This window comes from Lepidochelys kempii, chromosome 15 (genome assembly GCF_965140285.1).
Source record: "Lepidochelys kempii isolate rLepKem1 chromosome 15, rLepKem1.hap1, whole genome shotgun sequence".
Taxonomy (NCBI): Eukaryota; Metazoa; Chordata; order Testudines; family Cheloniidae; genus Lepidochelys; species Lepidochelys kempii.
In genome coordinates, this window is record NC_136394.1 from 21,321,633 (window position 1) to 21,337,500 (window position 15,868).

Genomic DNA, 15,868 nt, shown 5'->3' on the forward strand with positions numbered 1-15,868 from the left:
TGTTTAAGGGAACTTAACGTTGCCATTATGTGAGAGATATATAAACACCCACAAACCACCACCACCACATACAAAACCCCGGACTATTTTAAATACTGCAGATACAAATAAGGCTATGCAAAATCCTCTCTCTCATCATGTGTGCACAACCTTGTTAATGTGGGGCCTGAATAAAAAATAAAGGTTTAAAAAAATCACATCATTGCACCACTTTTTTGTTTTCAATGGGAACAGGACTGTGCTTTAAATGTTCTCTTTAGGCACGTTACACACACAAAATTATGTTTAAAGAACATTAAGGTTGCAAACTGAATCACTGAACAGTTAGTAAATGTCAGAATTAAGGATGTCTGTGCCACCTTGTGCACATACATTATAATAATCTTTAATTACATGATCACGGACTATTTTTTCCACTGGACTTGTGCCTCATTCAGTGCGCAAGATGGACAATTGTCACTTAATTACAGCAATTCAGTGTTTTGTTTTATCCTCATTGTTCAATGTATGGCCCCATACCCTATTTTACTGCACACTGTTCAAATCCTGCTCTGAAGAAAATAATTCTGAATTTCCTTATGGGCTCCTTGTTTGATCTCTCTCTTCTTCCCCTCCTGGCCTCCATTTACTTCCCCCACCATGCACATTGTTGCCCATCCCAAACTCTCCTAATCCCAGTCTGCCTTCCTGGCCTCTTTGCCTAATCTCTGTGTTCCCTCCCCAATTCCCCATCCAAGTCTCTTTGCCCAGCCAGTGCAATGTGGCTCCTCATCAGATCAGTGTCCCCTCTTCCGCACCAGCTTCTCTCATCCCATTTATTTTCAATCTCCTACCCCGCCTCCTTGTCCAATCTGTCTCACTCCCTGCTCTCTGCCTTGCTGTTTCTATCCCTGGCATAGGTGCTGCAACTAGGGGTGCAGGGGGTGCTGCTGCACCCCCTGGATTGAAGTGGTTTCCATTATATACAGGGTTTACAGATTGGTTCAATGGCTCTCAGCACCCCCACTATACAAATTGTTCGAGCACCCATGATCCATGGTTTACAGTCCCAATCTCTCCTCCCAACTCTTGGGCCTAGTTTCCTTCTCCCCCTGTCAGTCTCCAGTCCCAGTCTTCTCCATCTACAGGCTCCTTGTCCTAATCTTCTGTCCCCTCCCTCAGGTCTCACTCTTGTCTCCTCTGCATTCGAATCAGGCAGTTTCCTCCTCCATACTGTCTGTGCCCAGCAGGGGGACACTGAGGGCGAAGGAGAGACAAGCTCTCAGTTCCAAGCAGGAGTGCAGGAACTGAGGGTACTGGGGGTGTAGCAGCACCCCGCTGGCTTGAAGTCGTAATAACCGAATACATGGTTTCCACTTTCAGTACCCCTACTGTAAAAATTCTTCCTACACCCCTGATTCCAAGGCTCTGGTTCTTGCTCAGCCTGCAGTAGCCCAGAGCTGCAATTGCAGGGAAAGTCCACCTTCAGCCCTAGACTGGAGCATGCTGATTGCAGATGGAATCTTAGGGGAGTTTAGCTTTGAATGTCTAGCAAGTTTGTATTGAGAACATTTGAACTGTGACTTTTCAAAAGCGATAGCTTGGCCAAATTTGGCCAATATTTTTACAGGAACGGCAAAAGACATAAAATCCTGAAGTCCGCCCGACTGCAAAATTTCAAGTACCTGCTCCAAAGCATTGGGCCCTACAGCCACTTAAAGAAAAGATGCCAGAATTTTTTTAACATGGACAAAACAATGTATTCACTAGCTGCCTCCTTAGAAACAGCTGAACCATTTTGACTGACATTTTCTAGCAGAATTCTGCATGAGGCAAACATTCTGCATGAAAATTTCAGCCTAAATGGTTAAACTTTAGTAAAGGTACAAGCAACTGCATAATGGGACGGCGATGTGATTCAGAGCCAGAGCTTCAGCCAGAGCCACAACTTCAAAGAGCTGTCTATACAACAATTTGTAGAGTGTTAGCAAGAGTCAGGCTAGCATGAATCTGTCAACCGAGGCTGGGACACAACACTTCAAAATGCTGTGTAGACATACCCTTCAGCACTTTTGAAAAACTTACCTCATGTGAACATTCACAGAAAGCTTATATAGCAAGGGTATGAGCATATAATGAACCAAAATTTATGCAGGAGCTTCTAGGTACAGTGGGTAGTAAATTTTTCAACAAAATGTGTGTGTGGGGAGGTTTGTGGGGGTAACTTTTTTTTGGAGAATACCAATTTGTCAAACCCAAAACTTTTTAGCAGGAAGGGGTTGATGTCAATGAATTTCATATTTTGAAATATTTCTGGGGGGAAGCTTCAAAATTGTCAAAAAAGAACATTTTGACATTTTTTGTTATAGTTTTTCAGGTTGAAACAACTTTGCTCTGAAATTTAAAAAGTGAAAAGGGGCCAAACTCTAAACAAAACATTTCAAAATTATCAAAACAAAACATTTTGAGTGACCCCTACCAAAAAATATTTGGATTTTCAGTTCATGGAAATTTTTAGGTTGGGAACATTTTTCAATACCTTATAAATTGTTGTAGGACAGGAAAATAGTTTCCTGCCCAGTGCTACTTTTGGTTCCCTTCATTATAGTATTTGAGCAAATATTGAAAATCTTTTTTGCAATATTTACAGTGTGTGTGTGTTATGGTCTTGGGATAGTGAGTCCATAGCTAAGGTTGCATCAGATTTTTATGTTTTACAGGGTTTTACCTCAGTATCTAACTTTTTTTATCATCCTTTTTGGTTCACATGCTATGGGGAATTGGAACCAACTTTCAGTTGCTAATTAATGTGTGTGTGGAATGTTCTCCCCTGTGTATTTTGCAGGTATGGGTGGGTTTTTTAGGAAGTTTGGGGAAAACAGAACGTTGGGAAAACTGGATAGGAGGCTGCCACACAGCTCCCTGAGCAGTAACATTGTGAGATCAGAGGTAATCAGCCACTCATCACTTACTTCCTCTAGATCATTTGCATATTTGGGGAGAGTCACTATTGCCCTGATTGTCATGGCAACAGCAGTCTTTGACTTACCTCAGTCAACCATAATATTACAAAGACAGCTCCCAGGAGGAGCTGTAATGAAAACAGACTGTGTTTTGATAAGCTCCTGCTATTCTCCTTTGGGTTTGTAGTGTTTCTTTTCAAAGTGTGATTGTTACATTCCTCAAAAAGAATTAATAAAACTAAGATGAAAAATTACAGTTCTTTTTCATGTGTATTGTTAATGTGCTTCTTACATATTGTAGGCTTCTACTTTCTGAATATTTACATTTTTTTTAAAAGGGAGGGGTTACATTATAGATATGAGTCCGTACTCAGTTTTCTATTCCAGTTTAAAAAGTGTGATTTAGAAGTTGCAGTAAAACTGAAGTTGCATTAAAAATGTTTTTCTTGAATAGAGCTTAATTAGTTTCAATTGCTTCTATTAAAATGCTAAAGAAATTCACAAACTTCATTTAACATTTGTTAAGCTTGCTCTCATCAATAAATTAAACCATGAAAAATTAGAAAATGCAAAGTTAAGGATTAAAAAGTGAATCTTAATCCAGCCCCTTGTGCATATGCATTATGATACAGCCATTATTACATGATCCAATATTTGTTTTTTACACAAGATCCCTGCTTCTTTCAGTGCATGGGATACAGCTGCTCTGGGGATGAATCAGGGTTGTGTAGTGACCCGGACCGGATTAAGGTTATGAGGGGCCTACGGCTAAAGGGAGGGAGCGGCCTAAGTATGAATGACATATTGCAAAAAAAATTATGACCTCATCAAACATTTATCTACATACATATTATTTATTTATGTAAAATTAACAAATTTACTCTATTCTCACGAGACTCATTTCTTCAAACAGATATTTCTGAGCAAGGGCATGTCGACACTTACATTTTATAGCGCTCTAACTTGCTGGCTCAGGGGTGTGAAAAATCACCCCCCTGAGTGCAGCAAGTCTGAGCGCTTTAAAGCGCTAGTGGAGGTGGGATTACCAGGAGCACCGGGAGAGCTCTCTCACAGCGTCCGCACGCAACCACACTCGCACTTCAAAGCGCTGCCGCGGGAGCCTTCCAGTGCAGACATACCCTAAGGGGTAGCACGAGGGATGCTACGCTGTCCTTCTCTTAGGCCTCCTTCCTCCGAGGTAGTGGAGTGCTCACCTGTATGAGGATGAACACTGCAACATTCCCCATCCTGCTCACCTCTTTCAACCTGGTGCGTCTACCCTCGGCTCTCCACATGGCACAGTGCAAAGCCAAGCCCTGCAGGTGTTTCCCCCAAGCTATGGACTCTACACACCACACACCCTATCTCACGCTGACTGCAGTCTGGGAGGCAGCCAGCTTTTGTTATGTAAAAGAAAACCACTCAGGTGTAAAATCTACTGACGTAGAGGAAGTAGTAGTAGGAAAATTACATTGGGTGGCATTGTATTTTAGGCTGTCTTGCTCTGAAAGCTGCCTCCCAGTATTGCACTGGCTGAGGACAATGAATTACTGTTTTCACATTGAACCCAAATATCATTTGTGGGATGATACCCAGTTTGTGTAATTAATCTCCAGTGATTCACCACATCAGGCCATTCTGTCACCAAGCTCTTCCACAATTAGAATAATAGAATAGAATCATAGGATTGGAAGGGACCTCGAGATGTCATCTAATCCGGTCCCCTATGCTCATGGCAGGACTAAGTATTATCTATTCTAGAATGTGTGATCAGCAGCTCTGACATGAGGTTTTTTAAGCATGAGTTCTGTGTGCACCAGCCCCCTACGGTTTGCATTTGTTTGTTTTAACCTTTCTGTAAAAAAAAGTAACAGCTAGAAGTGACAGAGATCTTTAGATGGTTGCCCAGTCATAATATTTAGCACTTCTGTACTCAGAGTAACAGCCGTGTTAGTCTGTATTCGCAAAAAGAAAAGGAGGACTTGTGGCACCTTAGAGACTAACCAATTTATTAGAGCATAAGCTTTCGTGAGCTACAGCTCACTTCCTCAGATGCATATCGTGGAAACTGCAGCAGGCTTTATATATACACAGAGAATATGAAACAATACCTATTCCCACCCCACTGTCCTGCTGGTAATAGCTTATCTAAAGTGATTTCCAGCACAAATCCAGGTTTTCTCACCCTCCACCCCCCCACACAAATTCACTCTCCTGCTGGTGATAGCCCATCCAAAGTGACAACTCTTTACACAATGTGCATGACAATCAAGCTGGGCTATTTCCTGCACAAATCCAGGTTCTCACATCCCCCCCACCCCCATACACACACAAACTCACTCTCCTGCTGGTAATAGCTCATCCAAACTGACCACTCTTCAAGTTAAAATCCAAGTTAAACCAGAACATCTGGGGGGGGGGGGTAGGAAAAAACAAGAGGAAACAGGCTACCTTGCATAATGACTTAGCCACTCCAAGTCTCTATTTAAGCCTAAATTAATAGTATCCAATTTGCAAATGAATTCCAATTCAGCAGTTTCTCGCTGGAGTCTGGATTTGAAGTTTTTTTGTTTTAAGATAGCGACCTTCATGTCTGTGATCGCGTGACCAGAGAGATTGAAGTGTTCTCCGACTGGTTTATGAATGTTATAATTCTTGACATCTGATTTGTGTCCATTTATTCTTTTACGTAGAGACTGTCCAGTTTGACCAATGTACATGGCAGAGGGGCATTGCTGGCACATGATGGCATATATCACATTGGTGGATGTGCAGGTGAACGAGCCTCTGATAGTGTGGCTGATGTTATTAGGCCCTGTGATGGTGTCCCCTGAATAGATATGTGGGCACAGTTGGCAATGGGCTTTGTTGCAAGGATAAGTTCCTGGGTTAGTGGTTCTTTTGTGTGGTATGTGGTTGTTGGTGAGTATTTGCTTCAGGTTGCGGGGCTGTCTGTAGGCAAGGACTGGCCTGTCTCCCAAGATTTGTGAGAGTGTTGGGTCATCCTTTAGGATAGGTTGTAGATCCTTAATAATGCGTTGGAGGGGTTTTAGTTGGGGGCTGAAGGTGACGGCTAGTGGCGTTCTGTTATTTTCTTTGTTAGGCCTGTCCTGTAGTAGGTAACTTCTGGGCATTCAGGCATTGGCACCCTGACAGCAGGATTGTCTGGCTATGTAGACTCCCTCCTCAGGCCCTACGCTACCAGCACTCCCAGCTACCTTCGAGACACCACTGACTTCCTGAGGAAACTACAATCCATCGGTGATCTTCCTGATAACACCATCCTGGCCACTATGGATGTAGAAGCCCTCTACACCAACATTCCACACAAAGATGGACTACAAGCCGTCAAGAACACTATCCCCGATAATGTCACGGCTAACCTGGTGGCTGAACTTTGTGACTTTGTCCTTACCCATAACTACTTCACATTTGGGGACAATGTATACCTTCAGATCAGCGGCACTGCTATGGGTACCCGCATGGCCCCACAGTATGCCAACATTTTTATGGCTGATTTAGAACAACGCTTCCTCAGCTCTCGTCCCCTAAAGCCCCTACTCTACTTGCGCTATATTGATGACATCTTCATCATCTGGACCCATGGAAAAGAAGCCCTTGAGGAATTCCACCATGATTTCAACAATTTCCATCCCACCACCAACCTCAGCCTGGTCCAGTCCACACAAGAGATCCACTTCCTGGACACTACAGTGCTAATAAACAATGGTCACATAAACACCACCCTATACCGGAAACCTACTGACCGCTATTCCTACCTGCATGCCTCCAGCTTTCACCCTGACCACACCACACGATCCATCGTCTACAGCCAAGCTCTGCGATACAACCGCATTTGCTCCAACCCCTCAGACAGAGACAAACACCTACAAGATCTCTGTCAAGCTTTCTTACAACTACAATACCCACCTGCAGAAGTAAAGAAACAGATTGATAGAGCCAGAAGAGTTCCCAGAAGTTACCTACTACAGGACAGGCCTAACAAAGAAAATAACAGAACGCCACTAGCCGTCACCTTCAGCCCCCAACTAAAACCCCTCCAACGCATTATTAAGGATCTACAACCTATCCTAAAGGATGACCCAACACTCTCACAAATCTTGGGAGACAGGCCAGTCCTTGCCTACAGACAGCCCCGCAACCTGAAGCAAATACTCACCAACAACCACATACCACACAACAGAACCACTAACCCAGGAACTTATCCTTGCAACAAAGCCCATTGCCAACTGTGCCCACATATCTATTCAGGGGACACCATCACAGGGCCTAATAACATCAGCCACACTATCAGAGGCTCGTTCACCTGCACATCCACCAATGTGATATATGCCATCATGTGCCAGCAATGCCCCTCTGCCATGTACATTGGTCAAACTGGACAGTCTCTACGTAAAAGAATAAATGGACACAAATCAGATGTCAAGAATTATAACATTCATAAACCAGTCGGAGAACACTTCAATCTCTCTGGTCACGCGATCACAGACATGAAGGTCGCTATCTTAAAACAAAAAAACTTCAAATCCAGACTCCAGCGAGAAACTGCTGAATTGGAATTCATTTGCAAATTGGATACTATTAATTTAGGCTTAAATAGAGACTTGGAGTGGCTAAGTCATTATGCAAGGTAGCCTGTTTCCTCTTGTTTTTTCCTACCCCCCCCCCCCCCCAGATGTTCTGGTTTAACTTGGATTTTAACTTGAAGAGTGGTCAGTTTGGATGAGCTATTACCAGCAGGAGAGTGAGTTTGTGTGTGTATGGGGGTGGGGGGGATGTGAGAACCTGGATTTGTGCAGGAAATAGCCCAGCTTGATTGTCATGCACATTGTGTAAAGAGTTGTCACTTTGGATGGGCTATCACCAGCAGGAGAGTGAATTTGTGTGGGGGGGTGGAGGGTGAGAAAACCTGGATTTGTGCTGGAAATCACTTTAGATAAGCTATTACCAGCAGGACAGTGGGGTGGGAATAGGTATTGTTTCATATTCTCTGTGTATATATAAAGCCTGCTGCAGTTTCCACGATATGCATCTGAGGAAGTGAGCTGTAGCTCACGAAAGCTTATGCTCTAATAAATTGGTTAGTCTCTAAGGTGCCACAAGTCCTCCTTTTCTTTTCACTTCTGTACTGTGTTAGTTCTTCAAAATCACTGTACAAACATTAAACAAACTTACTCTAAAGCCTTTCAGCTTTTGAATGACTAGGAGTTGACAAAACAGAGCTATTCCCTGTTGTGTTCTCCGCCTCCCCTGAACAAAAAGATTTCACTGAAAGTAAAAGATTTCACTGAAAATAAAAGAATCATTAAGGATCTTTCAAAAGAACAGTCCAACCAAGGTTGCTGTAGTGACACCCTTGTTACAGCAGGTCTGGTTTGTTTAAGGCTGGTGTTCCTGTTTCATTTGCATGTGTAAATCAAGCAGACCTTGCTTTTTTTTTTTTTTTCCCCCTTAAAGTGCTCAGAGTTTAGGGGAGGAAAGTGAATGAGATTCTGCTTATACTAGGTGTGAAAAAGCACAAGGGACCAAAATCTATTCTTGTGCAAAAATCTGTTCTCCCTGAAGTCAATAAGGCTACACAGGTGTAACTGTCAGGAGCAATTGGCCTGTGTTCTCATTCCCTCCTCGAATCATATTCCATGATTACCTAACATTTTCCATTTGGGAAAGAAGCTAGTTTGCGTTGGGGCAGAAAAATGAGGACTAACTTCAGGTTTATTGAACTTTAAGTTTTTGGAATGAAACTCAAAAGAAATCAAATGTGAGGTACTTTTATGATGGATTGAATTGCTAGAGAACCAGCAAATGGACAGAGCCTGCCTTTAGCCTATTCAGCCAGTCTTTCTATCATAGCCTGCTAAGAAGTGGATTTAAAATCCTTGAGGGAGAGGGGAGGGAGAAACCTACAACATTGTGTATTGACCTTCCTCCAGTGCTTTTGCAGTCCCTTAAAAGTACAAAGATGTGTTGGCCTGTGGAACTAGGCTGAGCATAAGGAAAGAACTGGGTGGCCTGTGCATCCCAGTACAGAAAAATACATAAAAAAAAAGAATTGGATTTCTTTGATTTTTAGAACAGTTCAGGACAGTACTGAACACAATGCATCATAAATCTGAAGCCCCTCTATGGAAGGTACTGTAAAAGTTAAAGGACTGGTATCCAGAATGGGATGTTTTGTTTTGTTTTTCCTACAAATGTGTTGGAATTCGTTTCTTATACATGGGAGGGGCAATCGTTCTGGCTGGAGCTGGATAGAGTGTGTGCAGGTTCTGTGCAAGCGTCCCACCGTACCGCTCTGGTACTGCCTCTTCCCCCCCTTCCCCCGCCACCCCTTTGCCCTGCCCCCCCACAGACACTCACCAGTTGTCCAGAAACTGGACCCAGCACACATAGAAGATGACAGTGACAGGCACTAGGACCCAAGAGGCAGTGTCCTGGAGCTGCCTGCCAGGCTCAGCGGAGGAGAGGGACAGAGGGAGCTTCTTCCCTCCCTGACAGCTAAGCAGAGCTCTGGAGAAATTGGGGGTGGGGGCAGCTGAGGCGGGGAAATGCCTGCTCAAACTACACCCATGGCTGGCACAGGTTCCCACGGTAACCGGATTTTTAGTGTCCGGTCACCAGTGTTAACCGGATACTTGGCAATGTGTTCCTGTAGTGCGGGAAGATGCTGCTGGCTGGCTGCTGGCTGAGCTCCTTCCTAGCCACAGGGGGCTGTTTTGCCTTTCCTGCTGGCAGGAGCACTCCAGCAGGGCTACGTGAGCAAGCTTGCTCCCCCCCAGCCGCGCCCCCTGCCTGACCAGTAGGGCCTAAAAAATAGGAGGGCCGAAGGCTATAGCCTTGTTAGCCTAATGGTTAATCTGGCCCTGGTACTGAAGGAGTCTGTTATCTGTAGGATCCCCTGCCTTATTTGTTGAGAAGTTGGAAGGTGTGTAGTGATCGCAGGAAGCGAAAGGATGGTCTTACGGTTCGGGCAGCTGAATGCCACTCTGGAGACTTAGATACTATCCTTGCTTCTGCAACCAAATTCCTATCTGATGCTTGGCAAATAACTTACACCAAACTTTTTCACTTGTAATCACTTCTGCATGTAAAAGGCTATCTCATAGTGTATATACAAAGCGGGCTGGATCAAGGTTCCACAGAAAACATTATTTCTGCCCTTTTCTAACTTGAGTGCACTTGACTTTATTGCATCCTTTTAATACTTTTTTAATCCTTATCTTTGTACAGCTTAATTTTTTATGGTTTAGTTTATTGCTGAGAGCAACCTTAACTAATGTTTAAATGAAGGGTTTTTTTGGGGGGGGTATGTGAACAATTTAAAAAAACAACGGGTATTTGCTGAATATGGTTTTGATCCAAAGCCCCTGAAGTTAATGGAAAGACTCCTTTTGACTTCAATGAGCTTTGGATCAGGCCCTAATACCACCCATCCACCCACCATAGTTAAGATTGGAAAACTGTTTCCATTTAAACTCTCTATTATTACACACTTATAAATTTCTACAGAACTCACCTTCTAGGCTGAAATTTTCCATGCTTGGCTCTTGGCTGTAGTAAAACATTTTTTAAAAGATTGAGCAAAATCTAGAGGAATAAAATATATTCTATACATTGTTAGTGAAATCAAGCCACACTCTCTTCCCAGATACAGCTACAGCAAAAAGAGTGAAAACTGCCATAGTCATAACATGCAGTGTGTCTTCCTTTTTACCAGGACAGAAGTCCTTCAGCTGCTTCTTCATCCTCCACCACCTCAAGAACTACTATCAAAAGGTTTCCTTTAAAGCACAAAACACACTCAGTGAACCTGAAGTCCCTGCAACCTCCAAACACGAACCATCAGTCCTATGGTATCAAAGATCTGGAGATCCGCCTGCTGCAAGTGGAGTGCGAAGAGCTCAAAAACCGACTAGGGTCCTTGAGGGTAAATATGAATCCACCACGTCTGTTGAGAACTGAAAAGGGTCTTGTTCACAGTGACACTATAACCAAGCAGGAAGAATGTAATCGGTTACTTTTTGCTGAGAGTTAAATATATTTTGTTTTATTTTGATACTTCAACATGCTAAGTTATGTGAGCGTGCACAGACTTCATTTTATCAATAATAGGCAGGGAGTTAGCTCTCTGCTTAGGTAGTTTTTTATAATATAATGTTGTGTTAGAGGCCTCACTGTGTTAGGGGCTATACAAATGCATAGTGAGAGACAGGCTCTGCTCCTAAGAGATTACTGTATAAATAAATAGGACGGATGAGTGGGAGGAGAAATGAAGACAGAAAAGTGAAGTGACTTCTCCACTAAGCATGTCAGTGGCCAAGCTGGTCATAGACACCAAGTCTCCTGACTGCCAGTCTAATGCTCTCTTCATGAGATCCTGGCCTGGGACTGAAGACTCACTCAAGCAGCCCAGAGACAAGTTTTCTGTTTACCCCAAAACTTTTCCATTTCTTATCAACAGCGCACCTTGCACTTCAAGAATGAAGCCTTGGGGAAGCAAAACATGGTAGCTTAAAGTTGGGGGGTGGGGTTCCTTGCTGGAAGCTGGCTCACTCCACATCTTACAGAGACTGCCAGGATGCACAGATCTATTACTATGCATTTCTTAGCATGCTTGGTGCTTTACAGTTACATAAGACAAGTTCTGTGTTTGAGGGGCTTACAGTCCAGTATCATCAGATAGCACAGCGATTGAAGACATCAACCTGTAGTGAAGAGACAAAACTTGGGGAGTGCAGAAGGGCTCTTGGAGAGAACATTGTTAGATTTTCCAGAAGTGGGTAACAGAGAAGTCCTGAGTAGAGCATAGAGATGAGATGACCAAGAATATTATATCTGAAAAGTAAAACCTGCACCACTCGAAGTTCAGACATTCAACATATGTATCCAATAGTTCTGTTCTCTACTGTATGTCTTAGATTGTAAAATGCAGGGGATAGGGGCCATTTTGTTTTGTGCCAACACAACGCAGGGCACGGTACCTGCTGTCCCAGTGTAATCCTATCACTCTTTCCCGTGTATACACATCATACCAGTAAATGCTGTTTCACAATTCCCAATTTAAGACAAACTGATACCAATTTGTATATTAATGTTCAGGAAGAAAGCTGATAGTAAGATTTGAGAATAACAGCTGTCAAGGCCAGCCTTACAAAATTACCACTATAATTTACTGCCCCAGGCTTACGATCTCCTAAATAGTGATTATAATGCAAATGCTTAAGACATTTTACTTGCCCCAACTAAAATATTATTCCATCATGTGAGGGGATAGGTAGACTTTTGCAAGACTGCTACTAGTTTGTCTGTATTACAGTAGCACCTAGGAGCCCCAGCCATGAACTGGGACCCCGTTGCGCTAGGTGTTGTATAGATACAGAACAAAAGGACGGTGCCTGCCCCAGGGGCTTACAACCTACGTATAATATAAGAGACAACAGATGGATACTGACAGACCAGGGGAGTACATGGAAATAACAAGACAATGCCATCCAAATAGAAAAGACAGACACAGAGTAGGGGAAGGGGTCTAACACACAAGCAGCGTGAATGAGATGATGGTGGCAGTTAGTTCCACGGTATTTTTGGTGGGTGGGTTGACTTAGGGTGGAATCAGCTACGTGGAAAGGGAAAGGAAGGGGGCTGAGCAGGATGGGGCAAGTGTGGAGTGCAGCTGAGGTGAAGTGACCGAGGGTGCAGGGAGGTTGACGCAAACAGCCAATCACCACAGGGTAGAGAATGCCGGAAAACATTCTATGATTCTGCTGGAATGTCCAAAGGTCCCTGCTTTGGCTTCTCCTGTTCCTACTGGCTGGAGTTTCTGACTGGCTCCTCTTTGTCCCCCAAAGCCACATGGTAAGGCAAAAGGAGAAGCACTGCCAGGGTCCTTGTGCCCTGAGAGTAGGGAGGGGCTTCCCTACATAGTTCTGGGTCAAGGGAGGTGCCAGAAAGAGGTAGCCCTGGCTGTGCCCTATGTTACCCACTCTCCAGTGCAGCAGTCCTTGCGTGGTCTGCTTCTGTTTCTACCAGCTGGAATCTCTAGCAGGACTAAAGAAAATGCACTGCCACTTCTAGAGAGGAGAAATGTCTATATTTTGTCCACCGTTTTTTACAGTGCTCTTATTATGGAAATCTAATCCTCACATCTGCCAGCTAAGAGTCCTCATTCGTTGAGATGACAGTCTAAGCCGAATTAGAATATTTCAAAACTTTGAGGAATACTATTTGGTCATTAAATACTATTAATACCAGATACTATTTGGTCATTAAATAGAGAGTGAGTTATAATATAGCCTGTATCACCATGGTTTACTAAAGCAAGTGCAGCAAAAGACAGGAGCTCATTAACAATAAATATTTTGCAAGCTAAATCAAGGTTAGAAGCCAATTTGGGTTTGAATTCACAATGCTCTGGATTGGCCCTGAGTTCAGACTTTCATTAATGGATGTACTCTGGATTAACAGTCTGACTGGTATCTCTGTAATTTTAAATTATGGCTCTCATAACAAACATTGGGGTGGAAAAACCTGCAGATAATACATATTGAACTAAAGTTTCTATCCTGCTCTGCCAGCATTTTTAATCTGCTGTAAAATCACTAATGTCAATATACTCACAATGCATTGTGTAATGAGATATCCTTCACATGAACATTGATGAAAAGTTGCTGAGTCAGCCATCTTGTTTTCTGTCTCTAAATTTTCCATCCCAGTCTTCTACCTTGTTTTGCATTATTTTACTGGACCATGGATTTATCAAAGCTTTGCTTCCCAACCTAACCAGTTCTTGAATGATTTGCTTCCATGCACAGGAATTACAATCCCTAACCTGATTATTGGTCCCAGCAATTGAGTCACCATCATTTAAGTAGAATGAGTTAATGCACTAGAAGAACATTAGGATTTTGAGTTTCTTATGCCATAAGCAATGTATCAACTTTTTAGATGGCAGAAGTCTGTGATATGGACAATTCTAAATTAGGGACAAAGAAATTCCAGTCTTCTGTGCTTTCTGAATTATTTTTATTGCACAATCTTTATCCCTTATGTGGATGCTATATGGTACAAGACTGCCTACAATATAAAAATCAACTCAAGTGTGATGGAGCAGGAACATCTTTTCCTTCTTGGTTTACTGATCCTTAATATTTCAAATGCGTAAATATCGATACTTTACTCTGGCAGATGTTATTGTTTACCTAGAAATCCAGTGATGATAAATTGTACGTTGCCATCACTGTACATTAAAAAACAGCTATTGAAGAACATTTTTGTCATACAGGAAGGGCTGATGGGCGAGAAGCCAAGTGATATGGAGGAGTTATTGAAACAGTCTCAAAAGGAGCTATTGTGGCTTCAGAGGCAGCTGTCCTTCATCTCTACAGGCGGGCCTACGTGCATTTTGTCAGCTAGCAAGGTGAGGTCCTTCATTATTGTTGGGTATTTTGTTTTTTAAATTTTTTTCCAATCTTATTTTGCTGTGCAAAGAGGAATCAGAATGGGAGCAGTTTATTCTCCCCTCACATCATTGCAACTCCATTGACTTCAATGGCATTACTTCTGATTTATGCAGGGATGAGAGGAGAATCAGTTTCATGTATGTATTTTTAAAAACGGTTGCACATAATTTCCTGGAGGATACAAAGAACATGCAATTCCTTTAGAAATGGCTGTGAAGATGAATGAAGGTTAAGTGTTGAAATGGCATTTTGCAGAGTTATACTGCATAAGAGATGGCTTGAGTTAATATTGCCTTCCCTAAAGACAACTGTAAAACTTTAAATGGCAACAGAGATACTCAGCATCTGATGCTCACTTGACGTCTGGCAGAGCTCACCATGTATAGTACTAGATAAATAGTAAATTATTTATGTTAGAAATGCTTTAATATCTTATCGTTCCAACTGGTAACAGCAATAACTTACCTTGTGGGTGCTTATCTGCCATGGACTAACAGATTGAATACATTAAGTTTTTAAGACTTTGGTTTAGGTTTATGGCTACTGGTCACAAAAGACATTTTTTGAAAGCTTGCCATCAGCACAGCGTTGCTCACTGTTTTGAAAAGGGCTCCTATTTTGGCACCACAAACTAGCTTTGCTCATGTTGTTAGATACATTGTTTCTCATGCAGCTAAGAACTAGAGATGAATTCAAACCAAAACTTAAGATCCAGACACCTTCAAACATTGATATTTAGCTCTAGAGTCAAACTTCACAGCTGGTTGCTCTTTTTTTTTTAACCCTTAGAACCATACACCCTTCAACTTTGTTCAACTTCTGCAGGTTGAGCCCATCTCTAAACTGAAATGGGAGATGGGAACAAAGAAAATGACATGATTACGAGGCCTGACCAGAGAATGTTGAGGTTTCAAAAACTGTTCTCATTATGATGCAGAACAAAAAACAAGACCTTCTGAAATTTTTTACAAGGGAAAAAAAAACAGTCAGTGAGAGAGAGTCCCAATAACAGCCACTTCCAGACAAAATTTAGAGCCAGAGGACCAGATTCTCAAGCCTATTTATGGCCTCTTTGCACCATTGATTTTTGTAAAGGGAAATCATGCCTCACCAATCTATTAGAATTCTTTGAGGGGGTCCACAAGCATGTGGACAAGGGGGATCTAGTGTACTTAGATTTTCAGAAAGCCTTTGACAAGGTCCCTCACCACAGGCTCTTAAGCAAAGTAAGCAGTCATGGGATAAGAGGGAAGGTCCTCTCATGGATTGGTAACTGGTTAAAAGATAGGAAACAAAGGGTAGGAATAAATGGTCAGTTTTCAGAATGGAGGGAGATAAATAGTGGTGTCCCGCAGTGGTCTGTACTGGGACCAGTCCCATTCAACATATTCATAAATGATGTGGAAAAAGGGGTAAACAGTGAGATGGCAAACTTTGCAGATGATA